Consider the following 21,614-nt stretch of genomic DNA (forward strand, 5'->3'; position numbering starts at 1 on the left):
TTATCAACGTGGTAGTGTCCTTGGATGCTGTGAAAGCTTTTGACTCTGTGTACTGGGACTGGATATATGCAGTGCTGTGTGCATTTTGAGTTGGAGAGGGCTTCTTACGATGGGTGTGATTGATATCTACGGACACCATAGCCAGAGTAAAAACTGGACATTATATATCAGAGCTTTGGGGACTAAAGAGAGGGATGAGACAGGGATTCCCACTGCCAACAATGTTACTTATCTTAGCATAGGAGTCGCTAGCGGCATATCTACAGGAAGCATTTGAGGAGGCAGGAATACTAGTTGACAGTAGGAGGCACCTGATATCCTTATGTGCAGATGACATGTTGAAATAGGTCCACGACCCAGGGCACAGCCTACCACTCATACTGAAAGTGTTTGGTAACTTCATCAAATTGTCGGGTATTGCAGTGAGCCATGAAACACCATGCATATTTCTGCAGGTGATGATGGCAGGGAGACCTGAGAAGGACTTACCTGGTTTAGGCATTAGATTAGCTACATGGAGGGATGTGGTCAGGGAGGGGAAGCTAATGGGTTTCCCAGAGGTCATGCAAGAGTATGGTTTACATATAGGACAATTCCAGATATGTATCAGATTGCTACGAAGAAGTGGGTTGAATTGCCGGAAGAAGCAGAGTGTGAGGGAATGCTTGCCTTGCTATACAAGATGGAGGATGGCTGGCGGAGGGTATCGAGACTGTATGGGAGGTTATTAGAAGGAATGTTAACACCCACAAGATGAGACAGAAATGGGATATGGACCTGGGCTTGTATTTGGAGGACGCTGACTGTGATCGAGCTCCACTATATGTGAGGCGGTTCTCTAGGAATGCAAGACATAGATTAATACACTTAAAGATTATACATAGGACATACATGACGCCCAAAAGGGTGGCTAGATTCAACACGCAGATGTCCTTAGCCTGCCCCTGTTGTGGGACTGAGGTGGCGGATTTCATACATATGTTTTTTTGGCTGTGCTCAGTGGTACGAGAATTCTGGCATCTGTGAGGGGTCAGGAATGAGAGGCAGACACAAAGTTGTAATGTTTTCAACATTAGACATCTTTATTAAAATAACGGGGTGGGATAAAGGCCTTCTGACCCTATGCAGAAAAGAGTTTCCCTGCCTAGGAAACTAAAACTAATGATCAGTCTGTGTCTTGTCATCAAAATCATGCAATCGGTCTTTCTGGGTCATCATGAGCTTGCCGGTAACCCTTAAATGCAGTGGTAACGCTATTACCACTGAATTTAAGGGTCCGCTAAATCACAGGTTTGGCAGGAATTACCCCCAGCTCTGAGCTGGGGGTAAATCCACTGTGAATTTTCAGTTTTTCGGCACGGTAATACCGCTGACGCTAGTTGCGCTGAAAATTCCCCATTGGGCCTAATGGGGAATGGGGAATTTTTGAATGGGGCCAATGGGGAATGGGGAATTCCTGTTCCGCCAAACACATGATCCGGTGCTAATATCGCCGCCGGTTTGGCAGTAATGCTATTAGCCCCAGCGGTATCCCGGTGGTAATACCGCCGGGATACCACTCAACTCATGATGAGGCACCTGTGTCCAAAAATGCATCTGGCCCCCACACTTGAGCTGAACAACCAAATGTGTAAGGTAAATATCTCTGTTTTAGATTCAGTAAAAAGGGTCTGCAAAAACTAAGTATGTAAAATCCAACAAAACAATCCTTGGATCCAGGGGATGGTTACCTCCCCCTGGATTATTCCAGGAAGGATAGCGAAAGTCTCCTTTTCAAACAATGCTTCCTTAAGAGTAGCAGAAAGGTCTCTTTAACACAACCATTTCTTCAGGATGGCAACACATGTCTTTTCATGCAACAATAACTTTTTAAGAATAGAAAAAGTGTCCCTTTTACACAATAACATCTTACGGATGATCCCCTGGTATTCCCTCCTGCCAGGTATCTTTTCAAAATGTCTTTCTCTTTGATATGCTTGAAATGGGTTACCTGGTGTACTTCCCTGCCAGGATCCCCATTCTGAGTTTTGTAGATCCCCTGGTATACTCTTCTCCCAAAGGCTCATGCCTGATGTGCTTCTTTCAACAGGACTTCTTACAATGTTCTCAATCTCTTACAGTATAATACAGCTGTAGTCCTTCACTGTTCATACTTCATTGGCTTTAGGCACTACTTGTTCCAACTTCCCCCATATTGACATCTCATATATGGACACTTGTTCAGCTTCTGTCTATTAACTTCTTCACTAGTATTAATTTGTTTGTGGCAACACTTGTTACAATTTTCCCCATATTGACATCTGAATTACAGATACGTGTTCACTTCTTCACTAGTATTCATTTGCTTGTGCCAATATTTGTTCCAATCTTCCACATATTGACATCTCATATATGAGAATTTGTGTACATTCTGTCTTTCTATTTTTCTTGGTTAGAATTCAAAATAGGTTCTGAATTGTTCATATGCCTGTCGGAACGCTGCGGTGTCCCCAACAGCTCTGGGCAGACTCACCATAATTTGATGCTGTTTCCGACCTGTGGCATGTTGCAGTTGTGACGTTTTCACTCTGGGAAGGCGTCCCCCACTCTGCAGACCCTCTTTCAGTCGTCCCACCGGCTACACATTCACTTGCCGGTGGAACTGCTGGTGTTTAACGCAACTGCGTCCCTAACAGCTTTGCTGCTGCTGCCGGTTTCTCAGCGGTCCTCCCATGGCATCCGCTGTGTTTCTCTCGTTCTTGCGCTTCTCTGGTAGGTTAGCACGGCCCGCTCCCATGCGTCTTCTTCTGCCTTCGGCTCTGTTTCCCGCTTCCCCTGCTCTGCATCTCTCCTCTTCACCTACACCTTCACTTCTTAATTGAAGGTGTACACCATTTTCAACAGTCCTGCACAGCTAATTTCCATTTTAACAACTAGTCTGCACATTTAGCTTGGTGGTTCCTTTATTCCACATTAGCTCCTTCTTCCTCTTCCTTGCCTCAGAACGTGAGGCTATATGGGAGCTGGAGTCCATAGGAGTTTTAGGCCCTTTACATTTATATTGTTTTGGATTTTTGTTTAAAGCAATAATATCAGAGACAGTAGATGTTAAATGTGTATATGGGGTATGAATAGTTTTCTGCTCAGATTGTTTTGCTGGATGGGGTATTGTGGTTTACAATGAAAGGGATTTGAAACGTGATAAGCCATCAAGAATTCAGGAATGTTGAATTCTTCATCATTATGAAGTGAGAATACTGCGTCACTCCAGATGGGGCTGAAGGGAGGGTCCCTGGAATGCGCCTCTCGACCCCCATAAGCATGACAGCCCGAAGAGCCTGAAATGCCAGATGCCAGTCACTGTTTGGCCAGCCCCGGGAGGGCCAGTGACATCCACATATGCAAACAGATATTCTCTCAGACAACCATTCAAATCTTATCCAGCTGACATCTCTCTGGATACAGGTGCCTCATTGGTTATGGATGGTGGCACCTTTCTGGACCTGATCGACTAATGACAAATACCTACCTGTGCTGACGTTATTAGAGACACCACAACATAATAAGGTTAGCTATGAAGCAAACCTGCATCCATGCACGAAGTAACACACACACACACGTGACACGAAGAACATGCTTACACAGTTCTGTAGATAGAGGACAGATACATATACATACTGTCAAACGCCTTTATTATATTCTCTCATTAGCCAAATGCAGAAATGCTTGCAGATGCCTATTACAACTGACCACATGGAACTACAGGATTGTATAAAATACTACTAACCTATTAGAAGACTAGCACAATATAGACATATAGCAATTATAACACAACTATAGTAGGATTACATGAAGCCACATGCATCAGAATCAGAGGCAAAGAAAAGCAGAATTAGGCTGCACGAAGCACCAGGCCAGGGCGCGCAGCCACGGTCAGAAATGAGCAGAACATTCCTAAGCCCCAGAGACAAGGATCCACCTGCAAAATATCATAATAATTCCTCACTACTTGCAGACCAGAAAGCTCAATGCTATCTTCTTCACCCACGTGGTGCAGCCGAGCCGATCATTGGCCATTTACTCGTGGTGGGAAGAGGAGCAGTTCCCAGTGAAGCAGACACAAAGTGATACATGTGTTGTTTTAAAACGTTGCAACCCGGCAGGCACTCTCAAAGGCAAATTGGTTATACTGATGGCAACAATGGGGACACAGAGTCCCTCTCATCACCTTCAGAAGATTCATGGAGCGCTGAGAACTGAGCTGGTCCCTGGCCTAGGGAGACCAGCTCCAGCGAATCAGGAAACACAAATCCAAGGGTAATCCTGCGAGCCTGCAACAATGTAGTAGATAGTTTCTGGGGAAGGTTCAGGCAAAACCACCTGACATGAGAGGGCCAGTTAGCTGACATCTATAGATGCCGGCTATAGGTAATAACAACCCCAACCACCCAATCATGCATACTCTTAGGTTTTTGGGGAAGAGCCCAATTTGTGATGTCAGACCTTGACAAAAGTCCCTGACATGCGCTCAGGAGCTGTGTTTGCTGGAGAATTCTGTTTTTCTTGTATGAAGCCTGTCTGCTATAGAAAATAAACGACAGTTCTAACTTGCCCTTGGCTGAGTCCTCCGTCTGTATACAGGGGAAGGGTTTGTTGGGCCCTGGGTGCTCTGAACGGTGAATGTGTAGTGTGAACCACGGTCCTCTCTCGTATACCTAATACTACAGGGCCACTGCCTTTCCTCAGTCTGCCATCTCCTCCCATGTGGTCCTCCCTCATAAAACCACCCCCAAGGAGGGGATCAGCTACCGGCTGCCGTCCCCTGGCCGCATGGGAGGAGATCTTTGGCTGGGGACCAGTGACGACTTCACCGGATTCATCAGATCATATGCGAATGAAGTTGGAAGAGGTGCGCTTGACAGCATTTCTCTGCCGAAGAACAAACATGTAACAAAATGAATTGTTACAGTGGGTACACTGGCAAAGCGTAGAATAGCTATGGTTTGGAAGAGGGCAGGGTGGCGATTTTTACGGCATGGTGGGAGGACATGAAAAGGTGGTGCATCGCTGAAACTACGGTATGGTATAGGGCTATGAGAAGGGGATCACATGAAGCCAATGACAACATGGCAGCCTCGAATGCCTTGATACAATACTTATTTCAGCCCTCGGGTAATAGACCCTTCTGAGAGTTCGTGGGTATCTCACCGGGAAAATGAAGAGCATGTTGAGGAGGAGTGAGGGAGGTGTGGAACAAATGGTAGAGATCAGAGGAAGGCGAGAGATGGGACTCCTGCTAAAGGGAAATGATGTACAAAGCACACTCTGAACACACGACAAGCTGGTGGTACTTGTGATGCTGCCCCTTTAACGGCTGCATGCACGCGGCGGAGTGACGTTGCACTCCACCGTGTGCAGTATAAATAAAGGAGGCATTCCCGAACCACACGGACGTGTCTGAGTGAGGTCTGTGGAGAGAGGGGGCTCACGGACACCCGTATCTGCGCGGCACACACCACAACACTGGCGACGAGGTGGGACTGCATCCCGGGCCAGGCGGTGATATCGGCTGTGCTTTTTGTTTTTTGTTTTTATAACATCCGCACCGTTCGATCATGCCACAGAGAAAGGTGCAGTCCACGCAGTCTGCGGCCATTTTGTGACTGGGCCTAGGAAGGCCGCAACTTTGATTTTGAAGCATCTAGAGGCCATCCAGGGCCAATTTCTGGAACACTTAGCAGCAGAAGGCTGCTTATACCACATGCTGTGGTTTGGATGAAGATTGTGCATATTTTCGTTGAATTACATCGAGTGAATGGTGGATCCAGGGGAGACCTGCCAAGCTGGTAGGACAGACTCTGGGCCCACCTGGCTCAATTCTTAGGACTCCCACTCACAAGGGTGGAACAGATTTGGTGAAGTTGGTGATGACGTCTTCCTGGCAATATTGAATGTACATTCTGGGATCCAGCTGGTGAAGGGGTTTGTTCAACATCTTCCTGCCTGCAAGAAGAAGGAGTTGAGTTGCGGCCTTTGTGGTCTCATACAAAGGTGCTTGTGTGCTCAATGCCATGGATGGCGATGGACAGGCAGCATCTCAACAGCAACTGGATCAAGGTCAGCCTCAAGTGCAACCCCTTCAGGCACCAGTCCAACCCCCAGTACAACGTCCTATAGAGGTGATTCAACCTCCAGTACAACCTCCTGTAGCGGCTGTTCAACCTCCAGCGCAGCCCCCTGCAATGGCTGCACCACAACTACCAGGTGCAAGACCCCCAGGTACATTACCACCAATCCCTGAGTTTGATATCTCAGGGGCACCTTCGAGCCTGGGGCCACGCTGGAAGATGTGGATGGATAGACTGGAAATGTAATTGTGTACCACAATGGAGACTAATGATGACAGCAAGTTGGCCACCTTGCTATACTGTGCAGGAACAGCGGTGCATGAGGTATTCTTGTCACTCCAGCCACGTGCAAACGCAGACTATGGGAGATTCCCCTTGGGGGCAGCACGCCAGAAAAGATGATGAGACACTAGATACATTCTATTGGAGGTTGAGAAGGTTGAGAAGGTTGGCAGTGCCATGTGCATGGGTGGATCCGGAGACTATGATCAGGAACCAGCTGATCCAGGGATGCACGTCTGGCAAGTCCTGAGGGAACCCGACATCACCCTTCCATGCATTCTAGAGCTCGGGCGGTGCCAGGAGGTTTCCGATCTGCGGGCATCCCAGTTGGAGGCTGGGGTGTGCCCCAGCAAGGCTGAAGATGTCTGTGCAGTGGGACGTGGCAGGGGAGCCAGACGCTGGGGGATGAATCAATGAGAGAAGGGGTCGGCTCCTGTCAACTCATGCTCGAAGTGTGGGTATGACATCCCCCATCCAGCAGAGGGCCCAGTGATGGAAAAGACATGTGGCAGGTGTGGTGGTGCCGACCACTATGCAAGAATGTGCAGAGCCACTACCCCAGTGGTGGTTCCCTGAGGTCCGGTGAGGGCTGGGTTCTTCCGGCAGCAGCGCCCTTCTAATGTTGCTCAAGTAGATCAGGCAGAGGACAATCCAGTCCAGGAAGAGGAAGAGGAGGAGGAAGAGGAGAATGTGTTCTTTGTCTCCAGCATAGGTGTATCAAGGCCGAAGACAAGGAGGCAGCCTCGATGCCAGGTGCTGGTGAATGAATCCTCTGTTCCTGTCCTGGTAGACACAGGGACATCAGTGAATGTTATGGCTTGTGAACACTATGACGCCATGGTGTGACCTCCTACCCTGACCAAGCCCAAAGCTTGCATTTTCACCTTTGGAGGCGCGGACTCTATCCCATTGGATGGTGCATTCATTACAGACGTGAGACATGGTGGGTCTGCGATAAGGGCCCGGTTCTACATGACGCCTGTCAGCAGCAACACCCTGCTGAGCTGTGCGGCGGCAGAGGCACTGGGCATCATCACCGTTGCATATTCTGTATACATTGATGACATTCATGTAATCCTGGAGAAACACGCTGCTCTCTTTGAAGGGATTGGGCAAATGGCTGGTGAGCCGGTGAAGCTACACATAGACAACTCAGTTCAACCTGTTGCCCTCAAACACTGATGAGTCCCTTTTCACTTAAGAGAGCTGGTGGACAAGGAGCTGGCCAATTTGGTCAGGTTGGTCATAATAGAGAAGGTGGAAGGCCCGACACCATGGGTGTCTCCAATTGTAGTAAGTCGGAAACTGAAACGCATTTGCGTGGACATACGCCTGCCCAACGAGGTTATTAAGAGGGAGCGGCACATCACGCCCGCAATTGATGACATCATTACTGAACTACAGGGTGCTTGATTCTTCTCAAAGCTGGACGTCTGTGAAGGTTACCATCAGGTGGTGCTACACCCCGAGTCGAGGTACATAACAACTTTCACCACCCACAAGGGTCTCCATAGATACAAGAGGCAGAGCTTCGGGGTGTCATCTGCGGCCAAAGTTTTTCAGAATATTATCCGTAGGACACTGGCAGATCTAGATGGCATCCTAAACATTAGCAATGACATCCATGTGTTTGCCAAATCAGAGTCGCAACACCTGGTGAAGCTGGCCAAGACCTTCAAACGCCTCCAGTCGCTGGGCCTGACCCTGCACCGGGAGAAGTGTGAGTTTCTCAGGACCACCATTGAATTCTTTGGTTTTGTATTGAGGGCCGGTGGGGTGTCTCCTTATCCACGCAAGGTAAAGGACATTGTGATGCTGGAAATGCATTGGAGGGACAGGGCCTCCGTATCCTTGTCCTTTACTGCTCTTTATCGTGTGTTCTGTCGTGTTTTCCGCGCAGGAGTTCATGTGGGACTCCTGGCGGTGCAGCTCTCTTTCTTTTGGTTTGGTGAACGGACCCGTGGGATACCCTTATGGCACCCATGGGTGGGGGTACAACCCTGTGCCCCTAGTATATGTTTTTGGGCACCTGTGGGCGGCCCAAAGAGCAGGGTATGGGCTGGTGGCAGCTCCATGCTGAATTTGACAGGTGCGCGGAGTATCCTCCATTTTGGGATACCCTGGCCCTGCCATTGGGATCAGTTGATTCCTGATGGAAAACAAGATGGCCCCGGTGGCCTCTTGCTTTCTATTACCCATTACCTTGTTTTCCCAAAGTCCTGGGAAGCCCTGAATCTATCCCTTCCCCCTGACTGGTGGTTGGGTGGAAATGCCATATATGGTGTTGTTGTGAAGGCCCGGCCAGACTAGCTGGAGCCTTCCCGGTGATGTATGTTGTGGGTACCTCCTGTGGGTGGGACCTGGGTGAATAGTGTGACGAATATGCATTCTGTGTTGTGGGTGTCTAGTATCTGGTGGTTGACACAATGACTGAGACAACCCTGCCCGAAACCGGTATGAATGCGGCTTGGAGTGTTGAATGGCTCGGTACTTGTCCCAATACACATAACTTGTTGTGAGTGTCTGGAGAGAAGTGAATGGCCTGAATATCTTGTGTGCCTGATTGGCTGCCTGCTTGCATGAATGCCCGTAGTCGTGATTGGATACTTGAGTGTGACCCAGCGGAATGAATGTGAGATCAACAGTATATCTGGGCACCTCTCACTGCTAGGAATCATGCTCAGAAGCTGAAGTCCACTACGATGAGTAACTGGAGTAACTGACGCTTGACCTTGAAACCCCCGCTGGACGAGAAGGAGTGCTGTGGCTCTCCCTTGCAATCTGATGGCTGCTGTGTTTCCAAGGACTGACCCAGAGAGGACCTGGTAAGGCGCCCTCTTCCCGAGCTACGAGGGACCATCGTGCACAGCTGATCTTTGCCAACGCTCCCTGGTAGACAACCTTAGACAGGCTGCCGACCCGATATGGGGACTGCTGCGGAACTCCAAGGAGAAGCACCCGGACTGTTGTCCGCCACTGTCGACGACCGCCGTCGCCGACCGGAGCCGCCGTGCCTAAGAACTTCAATTGATCATCGGACGCTCTCATCTGCATTGTCACCCGCTTGTCTCCCGATGGAGAAGGCCTGACCGTCAGCGCACCGAGGAGCATCCACTGTGGGGTTTCCCTCCACCTAAAGACCACAGAGATGCTGACGACTCGACGCCCTTGCTGGGCCACAGTTCTTCATCATCTGTTTGCGGTCCAGAACTGTCGTCACTGAGGTGCCCCGCACGCCTCTTCTTTGTAGGACGCCAACGCTCTGTCGTTGACGAGCACCTCTAGGAACGAAGCTGCCACTTCCCAGCTGTAGTTCACCCTGCTCACCGTCGGACGTTCAACGACCTGTGACTCCTGCCTTAAAGGGAGGGCACTCAAGACGGGCCGTCGATTCCCCGCCACCGTACGCCAAGTTCCCTGACACTTCTCGACGATCCGTGGCTCCCGCCTGTAAGGGAGGCACTCAAGAAGGATCGGTCGGCGCATCGTCGGAGAACTCTACTCCACCAGGTACATTGGGGGGGTAAAACCTTAATTGGAAGAAGTAAGACTATCGAACATTATATGGACTGGGCTTGTGCTATTTATCTTTATTTACAGGTTGCCCAGGTGGGGGGATCTCCACCCAGAACTGCGCCTAGCTGAAGGGGTCAGTGTTCTGCTATTGTTCCAACCATCTTAAGTTCCTGCCTATCTCTATTGCTGGTTTCCTCGTTATTAATCTGTGTGACATTTTAACCGTACAGTTGATGCACTTTAATGAGATTCGATGACACTAGTGGTACCACTTTAGAATTGTATATATTTACCATTATTGACTTCCAAGTACAAAGTGTGTTATTGTGATTTTGTACATACCTTTGAATATTAATTATATAAAGACTGTGTTTTCAGTAATACAGTGTGTGGACATTCCTTTGCGGGAGTTCTGGGACTACACTGTACTTAAGAACCAGCCTGCATCACCTCCTGAGAAGCTAGGCCTTGATTGCTCGACCACGTACCAATAAAAGAGAATCTTGGCTTGGGTCCTCTGTGCCTCTCCTCTACCATATAGAGAGTGGAAGTACAGACACCCCATACCAGTCTTTACAGACATCATGGAGGCCCAGGCCCCGAAAAAGTCTCAGAGGTGAGGAGTTTCCTCTGAATTGTCACATACTGTGGCCGTTTCATCAGAAATTTGGCATCAAGATCAGAGCCCCTCAGAGCCCTCACAAAAAAGGACATGGCCTAGCAGTGGGGCCCACTCGAACAGGCGGCCTTTGATGACATTAAAGGAGCCCTCGTGGCAGAAGAAATAATGGCTTTCTTCGATCCTGCACTGGAGTCTGAAATAGTGGTGGACGCCAGCCTGTTCGGCCTGGGGGCAGTCCTGACGCAGATAGACGCCAACCAAGAGGTCCGCCCCATCGCGCTTGCCAGCAAAGCGATATCAGAGACCGAACAACGGTACTCCCAAATCGAGCAGGAGGCTCTGGCCATTTTGTGGGGCTGCCGCCATTTTCGACTCTATGTTCTCGGACGACCCGTGACAGTGGTCACAGACCATAAACCCCTACTGCCTATACTGGTGGGATCAGTTAGAGTATGGGATGTCACTGGTATTCAGGCCAGGAAGCAACAACGCGGCAGTCTATCTGTCAAGACACCCACGAGAAGGGACTGGCGGGGCACCATCCACGTGTGCTGAGGAGGCAGACGAACACGTGCAGCTCGTGGTGGAGGCTGCAACACCCAAATCTGTGCCGGTGAAAGAACTTGAACAGGCGTCGAGGGAAGAAGACTGCTTTCGGATACTCAAGGCAGCCATTCAACAAGACTCATGACAAATGTTCATCGACTCCCTGGCAGCCAGAAAACAGGAGACCAAGTCCACACTGGAACAACTGTGGAGAGTGAGGGGGTAGCTGACCTTCTCTGAGAACAGCCTACTGCTAAGAGGGGACCGCATCATCATTCCCCAGAGTTGGACACAGCAGATGATCGTGCTGGCACATCAAGGACACCAGGGCGCAGCAAAGACAAAAGCACGCCTACACCAGAAGGTCTGGTTCCCTGACCTTGAACGAAGTGTGGAAGAGTTTGTGGCATCCTATGTGTCTTTACGTTTGTTTGGTTGAGCTGTGTCTCTGCTATGCTTCTCAATGTAACTTGAAATATATCTAATTTCAATTGCCAATGTATAAGAGAATGGAATTTATAATTTACAATAAAAGATTTAAATAATAACTTTCTGAAAAATTCAAATATGTCAAAATGAATTGACTAATGTGATGCCCACCATAGCAATACTTCAGATTTTTCGATGTATCATTCCAATTCTTAAAAGACAAAAAAAAAATCAGTGCCATGGGTAATCGGTGGACGTTGGCTGTGTAGAGTTGATAGACCAACTGACCAGCCTAATTATCAGTACATTATCAGCTGTGGCCGAGAAGAAGGGGGTGAGATACTCGGCCGTGATTTCGAGGTATGTGGGAATACAGTATCTTAGATATCAAGACCCTTCTCGCACGTTCTACTCAGAGGCTGTGCACTTGCATGGGGGCAGTGTTACACAGCATCCTTAATTCCTTAGTATGGCCTTGGACGGGTTCGCACTGGCCAATAGGGCAGTGCCTGAAGCGCCATCCCCTGATGGGTTGGATTGCATTGCAGTTCATTTGATTTGCCTAAATGAAATGGCCAATGAAATGAGCTGTTTTAGTTGACATTGTTTCCATGGGCACTGTTGTTCCTAGTTGTGCACGTACCCGCACGCTGCAGTCTGTTTAACAATCACAGGTTCAAGTTCAATTTCCAGGCTGCTCTGCCTGTGTGGGTCCCGACGTCTCTTCATCCTCCCCCTCACTGCGAGCCTAAAATGCGCTCACAGGCGTGCAGCGTGTTTATGCAAGTTTCCCGCAGGTGTGCCAGTATTGTCTAATAAGTGGGGCCCGAAGCTTATGTAGTTAGGCCCTCCACAGTGACATTTACATCTATAAATGCCCACGGAGCACTGCTGAGCAGGCATTTACAGATTTTGGGTCGGCCTTGCCTGCTCAGGCCCTACCCTGTCTACGCCTCTGTGTGTGGTACTGTAAACTGCACTACTGCTGTTGGAGTCCAGCCTTTCGATCCTATTAAGGTAATATGGTGGCTGGCGTCGGGACTCTCCGCTTTCTAATTGCCTTCCTTATCTAGTCTGTATTAGAATTACACACATTACCATTGAGCTCTGTTAATGCTGATGCTGCGCTCCCAGCTGTCGTTTAATTATTGTAATTGTTTATTCATTTATAGTGGCCCCAGATCAGGTTACAGAGTTACATATGACAGTATAGGATGTACATAATAGTATTGATGTATTGCTTTAGGGCAATGACTGTCTTTGAAATGACTCCCTGCGGTGTCTAGTCAAAGGATAGAATCTAAAGGGTCGACAGGTCAAAGGATCGACACCAAAGTGTCGACAGGTCAAAGGATCACATTTTTTTTTAAAAATTATATATATTTTATTAGGTTTTTGTTTAGGGAAAAAGGTGTTTTTTAGCAAAAAAAGGGGGATGGGGGACCCCCCCCAAAAAAATTAAAAATGTCAAAAAAAGAAATAAAAAAATTCGATCCTTTGACCTGTCAACCCTTTGGTGTCGATCCTTTGACCTGTCGACCCTTTCACTGTCGATCCTTTGACTGGCAACCACTCCCTGCTACTGTCATGTTATGTTATGCTCGCTGACTGGACTGCTGGACTTCTGCCGAGCAACATGTGCACTCTACTGCACTCTCCATCAGGAGGGGATGGGAAGTGCGACGCCTGGGTTACCTCTGATGGCGCACTGCATCTGCCATACCCAGTTCTGGCCAGCTCGGCAGTCGGCGTGGAACGCTGCCGACACCATCCCAGGTTGTACCCATATCTGCTTAGCTCGTTGACTGGGCGTTTACTAAGTATATGTTTATGAGAACTGCTGAATTTATTTAAGCAACAGATGGTGCTCTGTAATTATCATGACCTGTTTACCCCTGATAGGCTCACTTCCACTGCACAACGTTCACTAGGGGCACTTAACAACAACACGGGATTAATCACCCTTACAACGTGGAATACAATCTGATCTCCCAGTCTACAGGGCACCCCGAAAACAGATGGCAATACCCCTCATATTGCTAATGCCTGTCACTCCTGCGTGGTGCTGATTAATGTCAGCTCGGTGGTCTCCAATGCACTGGCACTGATAGATTTGATCAAAAGTCAGAGATGGGATTGTTTTCTTCCTGCCATTTTCAGCACTTTTAGGGCCCAGGGCACAGACACCTTTGGGGACCCCTCCACTGAACCAAAGGAATTAAGCGATACGTGAATATCTGGGTGTACCCCCCTCATCGCAATCCCAGACCATAGCTTCATATGCTGACTCACATTGATCAAAATAACCATGGGTACTCCTTTTCAGCCCCTTACCATTCTCGTTTTAATTAGAATTATAAACAAGTTAAATTTCAATGTCAACATTCGCAGTCCACGACACGGGTTCCTATGTTCTAGCATAGCTGCAGGACAATGTTTAACAATAGCAGCAATGAGGAAGGTATGGCCAAATTAAAAATGCAAGACACGGATCGTTTAAAAAGGTTTGCATAATCCAGAATAGACAGAGGATTCAGATTAGCAGCCTCACAGAATACAAAAGTGCTCAAGCATGGATACAGGAGACCCAATAGGAAGCAAGGAGAAAGCTAAACATAGAATAGCATAGGTAATGGATGAAAATTAGAAGCTGCAACGAAGGTGTCCGTATCCAGAATAACTAAGAGTAGAAGAGGGACATGGTTTTCAAGTAGTGTTGCCATTAGAGAGCAAAGGAACAAGTGGCTGTGGCGCACAATATATCAATGCTCACTATTATTATAGAGGAAGCAACACTATAGCCAGTGAAGCCATGAGGTAGGCTTTTCTGATGATCATACTCTTAGAATGAAATCACTCTGATGCCCAGGATCACACATTGGTAACAAAGTGAAGTTGGGATATGTGCCCACTGTGAAACTTCTGCGCTTCACCACTTTCTTTTCCTGTTCTTAGCATGAACTAAACTAATCCCATTTTATAGAACTGACTTGGAAAGTACGCAAATCACATAACCCAACATTACAATTTAAACAAATGAAATGTTATAAAAGCTTATTATGCTAAATTGGAATGATTCTAGCTTCATTTTCTCCATCATCAAGGGAAGTACATAAGTAGCACCATACTGATTGATGCCATCTTAAAATGTTCTATCTTGGCTTCTCTATTGTATTTTAAAGGTTAAAAAAACATAAAATACAGGCTTGTGAAATTGTCATTCATAAATGTGCATACAAATCTTTCAATTGTACAAAAAAGCAAACCATTTTGTCAAATAAGCAGACCTTAAATATGCTTGCCAGAGGCCAACAATACCTGGGCCGTTTTCTTCTGTCTAGAACCCCTTCCACTCAAATGGCCTACATAAACAGAAAGACCAGGTAATGGGCTAAACCATGCCATCAGCATGTGAAATGGCAACCGTTTCACAGAAGACAGCACAGTAATGTTAGTGCTACAAGATGAATGATTAGTCCAGGATCACTGTGTTGTCTGCTGGCAAAGCCAAGATACCAGCATGAATGCTTTGGTTCCAAAGCCTTGAATTTGGATAACTAATCACCTTTTAGACTAAAACATTATGCTCATCATTGGAGGTGACTTCCTAGGTTTTACAACTCTGCGTTTGAACAAACCAATTTCTAGACCTTCTCTGTGCTGATGTTATGTTACATTATATCGCAAATGCTATCTGGTGCAGGTATATTGCTGTTAATATCAGATGTTGTGCTACCAAACAAGTACGAAACAAAGCACATATACATGGAGCTAGAATGTGTAATTTTGCATATGAGCACACATCTCTGCAAAGAGCGCTTAATACACTGAGCAATCTTCTGAACCATTGCTTCACTCACATTTATTAATATGCATTTCAACTGTAGCTGTTGTACATGATCAACATAATTTCCACAGGAAGTTGAGAATGCTGTAGACCTTGTGCTGTAGTGAATGAACAAACCATGCTTTCCATAGTGAGCACAGAAAACCTTACAAGATGAACTGATCAGAGAATAATGTACTTCTCAACAACATGCAGGCAAAACGTTTAGAGCCTCAGAAGCACACTATCCACAATATCATGGTGTGTGCTATTTAAGTTTGTTGAACAATGAGAACTGACTTCTTTAGCTCACGTAGCCTTGTCTGGGCCCCTTCCAAGGTGGGGGCCCAGGGCAAGGGCCCCTTTTGCCCTCCCATAAAGACTCTCTGGTTTTCTTGTTACAGAAACGTGGTTCTCAGAAAGTCCTCTCCCGATGTGCCATACCTTAGTACCCCCTGACCACCACATTAAAAGGATGAACCAGAAAGGGGGCAGTATAACTATTATTTAGTAATCCTGTTGGACAATCCCAAATATTGAACAAGCGGCCTGGTATAAGACCTCCCAGATCGGACTTGCTAATATTAGGCTATCTCCAAATGTGTCTTTTAAAATTGCATTATGCTAGCGCCCTTCAGGACTGATGAATACCTTAGCACAGCAATATAATACCCCCGCCTAATTGTTGCAGGTGATTTTAACATCTGGCTGGAATCCGTGGACAATGCCTCAGCTATTAAGTTGACAGAAATCTTTACAAATCATGGTCTACTACCTCTGACTATTACTTCTTCTCATCAAAGGAGGTGTTGCCTTGCCATGTTTTGGCAGCTGGAGGATCCAGGCTCACTATGCTCAACACCATGCCAGATTCACAAAGGAATCCCGCCAAAGGCAAAACTCAAAGCAGACCCACCCCACCTTGGTTGGTAGAAGAAGAGCCAAGAATAAACATACAAATGAGAAATTGTGAAGAAAGAAGACTAGGGTCATTTAGGGAAAATGGTCACCCAAGGGTGCTGTACTGCAGCTGTGAAAACAACCTGCGAGTAACTGATACGGAAATGGTAGAAAGATGTATCCACTGCTGCCAGCCATTTAGGTTTGTTTGTTACTGTAACTAAAAAGTTACAGGAGCAGTGGGAAAGGAGATACTCAGTAACGCCTCACGACCCCCCCCCCATAAGGGTGTGTGTGCTGATCCCACAAACGAAAAGCTAAGTAAGATTAAAAAAGTATCCTACTATCCTTGAGAACAGTAGTACTCATCGGAAAATAATACAAAATATAAAGGGAAGCCCAAGGGACTCCCCAGCAACACTGCACCTACGATGCTGTGTGCTACAACAATCACTTACAGATGCCCGTAATAAAATGCATGGAGACAAGAATGTCCCCGTTAAAGCAAAAAGAATTACAGTAGCTGTAAAGTAAGATTCCCAAGTCAGAGCAAAAACAAGGAGTGAGTGAGACAAAGTCCCACTCACTCAGGAGAATAGATCAAAACATCTCAGAAGTCCAGCAAAAGTGCTGGATGTCTCCCAGGTTGAGGGGAATTGGTACAATAAATGAACATTCTCCCTTACACTCGTCACCCCAGATGAAGGGACAGGAAGTTTGAATCTACTGGTGGACATATCTCTTGTTCCAGTTGGTTCTACTTCCCGGAGAGACCATCAGCATTCTTATGAATGGTACCTGACCAATGCTTAACAGTGAAGTCACTGCCTTGAAAGCTGATGGACCACCAGCACAGTTTAAGTTTCTCCCCCTTCATCTGCATTAACCATCTCAAAGGTTGGTGGTCAGTTTGAATATGGAAAGAAGTCTCATACAAGTATGGTCTAAACCGTCTCAAAACCCACACAATGGCAAAGCACTTAAGCTCAATGGTTGCCCACCTTGTTTCTCTGTCTTTTAATTTTCAACGAATAAAGCAGATGGTGTGCTCCCTACCTTGCTCATCCAGTTGACATAAGACTGCCCCAATCCCTGTCGTAGCTGCATCAGTCGGCACTATAAAGGTCTGAGTATTATCTGAAGCTCCCTGCACTGGAGTTTTACAGGGGGCATCTTTCACCCCCTAAATGCTTTTCCACAATCTTCAGTCCACTTCACTTTCTTAGGAAATTTTGGAGAAGATATGACATTCAAAGTTGAAGCTATGGACCCATAGTTCTAAATGAAGTTCCTGTAGTAGCCTATTTGTTAAACGGGAAATCATATCGTGCCTCCTTTCTCGAATATATTGTCTTAAACCCAGTCGCTTTACGAAGGAAACCGCGTTGCAAAGTTCCAATTTTAGATCGACTTCGGCGATTTTGTTTAAAAGTAACTCTGTTTCTAAAATGGTGGACAGTGTTTCCCGCTTGTAACTGAGCCTTCCTGAACTCTGCACTATAGTTAATGATTAGACTGTACGTTGGCCGAATGTTTGGGTTGAGTAAAGAGACCTTGTCCCATGCCTGACTCGTGGTCGTAGGGTTGTCTGTACCAATAAGTCTGATCTACGGACATACATCGAACACAATGTTAAACAAATATCGAACGTGGACACTGGCTCAACTGCATTGTGAGGGACATGTATTAAGGCTTACTGTTAAATCCAAGAATACATTGTTGCCATTGTAACTTGTTTGAATGTAAACTGAGGATGATCCATGTGCATATTGTCGTACAAGCCATAAGTGAACTCAGCATGAACTCTAGACCATGGATTATTAACTTGCAGAGGGGCTGGACATTATTACCAAAAATGTATAAAATGCATGACTGTTTAGATGTCCAGTAACTTTCACTTCTCACACTGAAGGGCTGGTATTCGCTGTGATGTACAGAAGGCCAGATAGCTATCGGTTTTTGTTTCTTTGTAACTGCGCAGTAATAGAATAAAGATATGTGAATCTTTATAAGCCCGTTTTGGTGTATTTCCTTTTGTGGTACTCAGCCTCGATATTTCCTTGCTTTTACAGATGGCGCCCGAATAAGGACCCTCAATATTGATGCCATCTCATTGAAGGTTGACGCGGACCGGGATTGGACGGTGAAAAAGGGGGCCCCTTTCTTGGATGAGACACGATACCTCAACATACTGCATGACCCGATCCCTGGACGGTGAGCCCGCGGTACGAGACGGCATCTTGACGAGGCTCCATATATCGAGGCGGGCAGATTTGCCGAAATCACCAACCACGTGGGTCCTTTGAGTCCTTAGAAATCCGATCAGCCCTCCTTAGTACTTTGATCAGGTGAGTCTTGACCCGATTGTTAATTATCCTGATCATTTGTTTTGGCGTATTGCACTTGCAAGTACAATTATTGACCAGGTAACACCAGTAATCTGATATGCCTGGGAAATTGTCTGCCTGTTTCAGGGCATTATTCCGCAGTGACAGACAATCTTTGGAATTTGGCCGACCGGCCACAATGGAGGGGTCGCCGGCGTGTACTATGTACTGTAAGCAGGGCATTGGTAGTATATTGTTTAATGATATTTGGCACAGACAAACTAGACATGCTTCCAAACTTCAGTGGCCAATCAATGGTAGCTTTGAAATTCCTTGCATAGAATGCTCAGAATCTATATTATTAAAGAAAAAGGCTAGACCTGCAGCATTTGATGTATTACAGAATTGGAAGAAAGAAGCTATGCAGCAACTTAAAAGTAGGGAAAAACATGTGCGCCGTCATATGACCGACGCCGAAAAGGTGTTGCTGTATGATCAAAATAAACAAAAAAGAAAATATTTTCCTGATAGGAAAGCTTCGTCCCCTGCACACTATCTGGAAGGCCAGAGCCTAATGGTGATTAGAGTATGTGACGTTGTTCGCGCATACCCAAAAGAATGACAGTGACGTCACTCGCGCATGCGCGAGTGACGTCAGACGGTAAAAACGTACATAAAGACACTTGTGGTTCCAAAATGGCAGACGCCTTCCCAGCCTTTGTCAGACTGGAAGCCGCTCCGCGTTGGGATCTAGAAAATAGAAACAGAAGTAAGTTTATTTGACATAACCTACCTATTACTTGCACCTTCCTTTTGTATAGAAGTAAAATATTATACTCACCTTTTCTCTCCTGACTATATAGCCTATTTTGCATTATGGCCAAAAACTTTGCTAGAAAATTTGTAACTACTGAATACTTACCTCCTCCACCTTGGCTCCACAGGGTATCCTCCTTGGAAACAGACTGTTTACGAATAGTGTTCTCCAACGGGCTCTACACCAGATAGGATATTTAGTGACATCTGACTGGTTACTCCAACTACTGGACTACTATAAAGACCCATGACTTGTAAGTGTCTTTCACTTGTACTAAGGCTTGACAACTAGCAATAAATATTCTTTGTACTTAGATAGCGATTCTCTCTTTTTCTAACTATAGCGATCCAGACCAGGTCTCTCCTCTGATCAAGAATAAGTGAAAAGCTTTGAGAAATTACCACAAGACAAATACCATCTATGGCCATACAAGACATTCCATCTCCTTTGGCTATTTTTTAATGGGGTACAATTTTATAACAGCTTATTATATATATATAAGAAGATCCCTAGGTGACAATGAAACTTTATTTCTTTGTTTTAAATTAATAAGGCTTATGTCATCCTAATTCTTCAGCCTTGAGTGGTGCAAATAGTCAAAAAGCACCAGAGAGTTAAATAATTAGGATATTGGGATTTTTTTCTGATTGATATAGATTAGGAAGCCGAACTCTGCACAATCTATAGAAACAAATACACTGAAATGGTAGGTTATACTTGTTTATGAGAAATTCTAAATTATGATGTTCACAAGAACTACATATTGCACACTTTAAGTCTAGGCCCTGGGTGTCATCATGTAATTCTGAGATGTCTTCAAATTTGAGTTGTTTTTTGAAGTTGCTTCTTGATTAGAAAAATGTAATATATTTTTTAAAATAAAAATGTTTCTTTTCTTTATAGAAATGTTATTGATAAAGAAAACATGCCACTGATGAAGAGTCTTTGCAACTCAAAACGCGTTGGGCCAACTATTCTTTATGAATAATAAATTGTATTGTTTTTGAATTTATCTTCTAAGTTGTCAAATTTAATTCATTGGTGAAATTCCGAATATAAATATATCTAAGATTCCTAAAAAGGCTTCTCATCTCTGCTAAATAAGGGTGGTAACCTGTCTTACATACCACCTAACTCTCTAATCACCATTAGGCTCTGGCCTTCCAGATAGTGTGCAGGGGACGAAGCTTTCCTATCAGGAAAACATTTTCTTTTTTGTCCTTTATCTCCAGCCTAGGTACCAAGGCTGAGCACCTCTCCCCCGCACCTTTACTTTACTTAAACATTGGTTACAATCTATTGATAAAAAATATATGACTAATACGCAATACGATTATCCAAAACAGGGTGTGCTCAGTGTGTTGTCCACTTGATCAAAATAAACAGTTTGAGTCAGTTAGGAGTATGGATAAGGCTTTTTCACTTGGTATCCAGAAAATGTATCCGTATAAAGACTTTCATGTATCTGATGAGCTGGTTGATAACTTCTAAATGAACGTAGGCCTGGTGCCACTGCGCCACCTCCATATGTTCCTCTTCCTGCTTTTTTTCCTCCTCCCGTAGTTGTTCCTGCTCCTTCTATTGCTCCTCTTGTTGTTCCTCTTCTTCCGGCTGTTGTTCCTCCTCCTATCATTGATCCTCCATTTGCTCCTACACCTTTTGCCTACTCGTCCTCTTCCAAGTGGTTCTGTACCGCTTGTAGTCAATAAGGGAGCAGGATCAAAGATTGTAACTCATAATACTGTGTCTCAAGGGAGAAAGCGTGAAATGACTGCATGGGCTAGACACTGCATGGAGAAGGATGAACAAGCTGATGCTTTTGCCACACTTTCTAATTTAGCCAATTTTCCTGAGAAAAACGTTTTTATTGAACGGTTTGGATTTCAATTACGTATAATGTGGAACAGATTAGATGATGTAGATCTCCCACAAGGGTTGAGGGATCTGAATGTTTTAGCATATTCAAGAGATACGGCGGAGACAGTACATGAGCACGTCGAGATGTTTTTTGAGTATAGAAGGGAGTTGGAAAGGTTATGGAATGAAGATATTGATGGTGATAGTTTGGACGCTATGTTTGTACAGAAACGGTTCCTTCCTTGTCGTAAACCGATAAATGAGGAAACGTGAATTTGCACAAAAGATGTGATTAGGTGGATTTTAGACATGTCGATATCTCCCGTAGAAGTATATGACACGTATAGTCAGAATACGCCAGAAATGCAGAGGAAAGTGATACAGG

General features: G+C 45.8%; 1 protein-coding gene across 3 annotated transcripts in view; it reads left to right on the forward strand.

Annotated features, from left to right (window-relative positions):
* Positions 1-21,614, forward strand: part of LOC138580215 (alpha-2-macroglobulin-like protein 1) — a 1,347,911-nt gene that overhangs the window by 212,126 nt on the left and 1,114,171 nt on the right. The window lies entirely within an intron of this gene.

Source organism: Ambystoma mexicanum, chromosome 3p, assembly GCF_040938575.1.
Source record: "Ambystoma mexicanum isolate Mex_15411 chromosome 3p, UKY_AmexF1_1, whole genome shotgun sequence".
NCBI classification, from domain to species: domain Eukaryota; kingdom Metazoa; phylum Chordata; class Amphibia; order Caudata; family Ambystomatidae; genus Ambystoma; species Ambystoma mexicanum.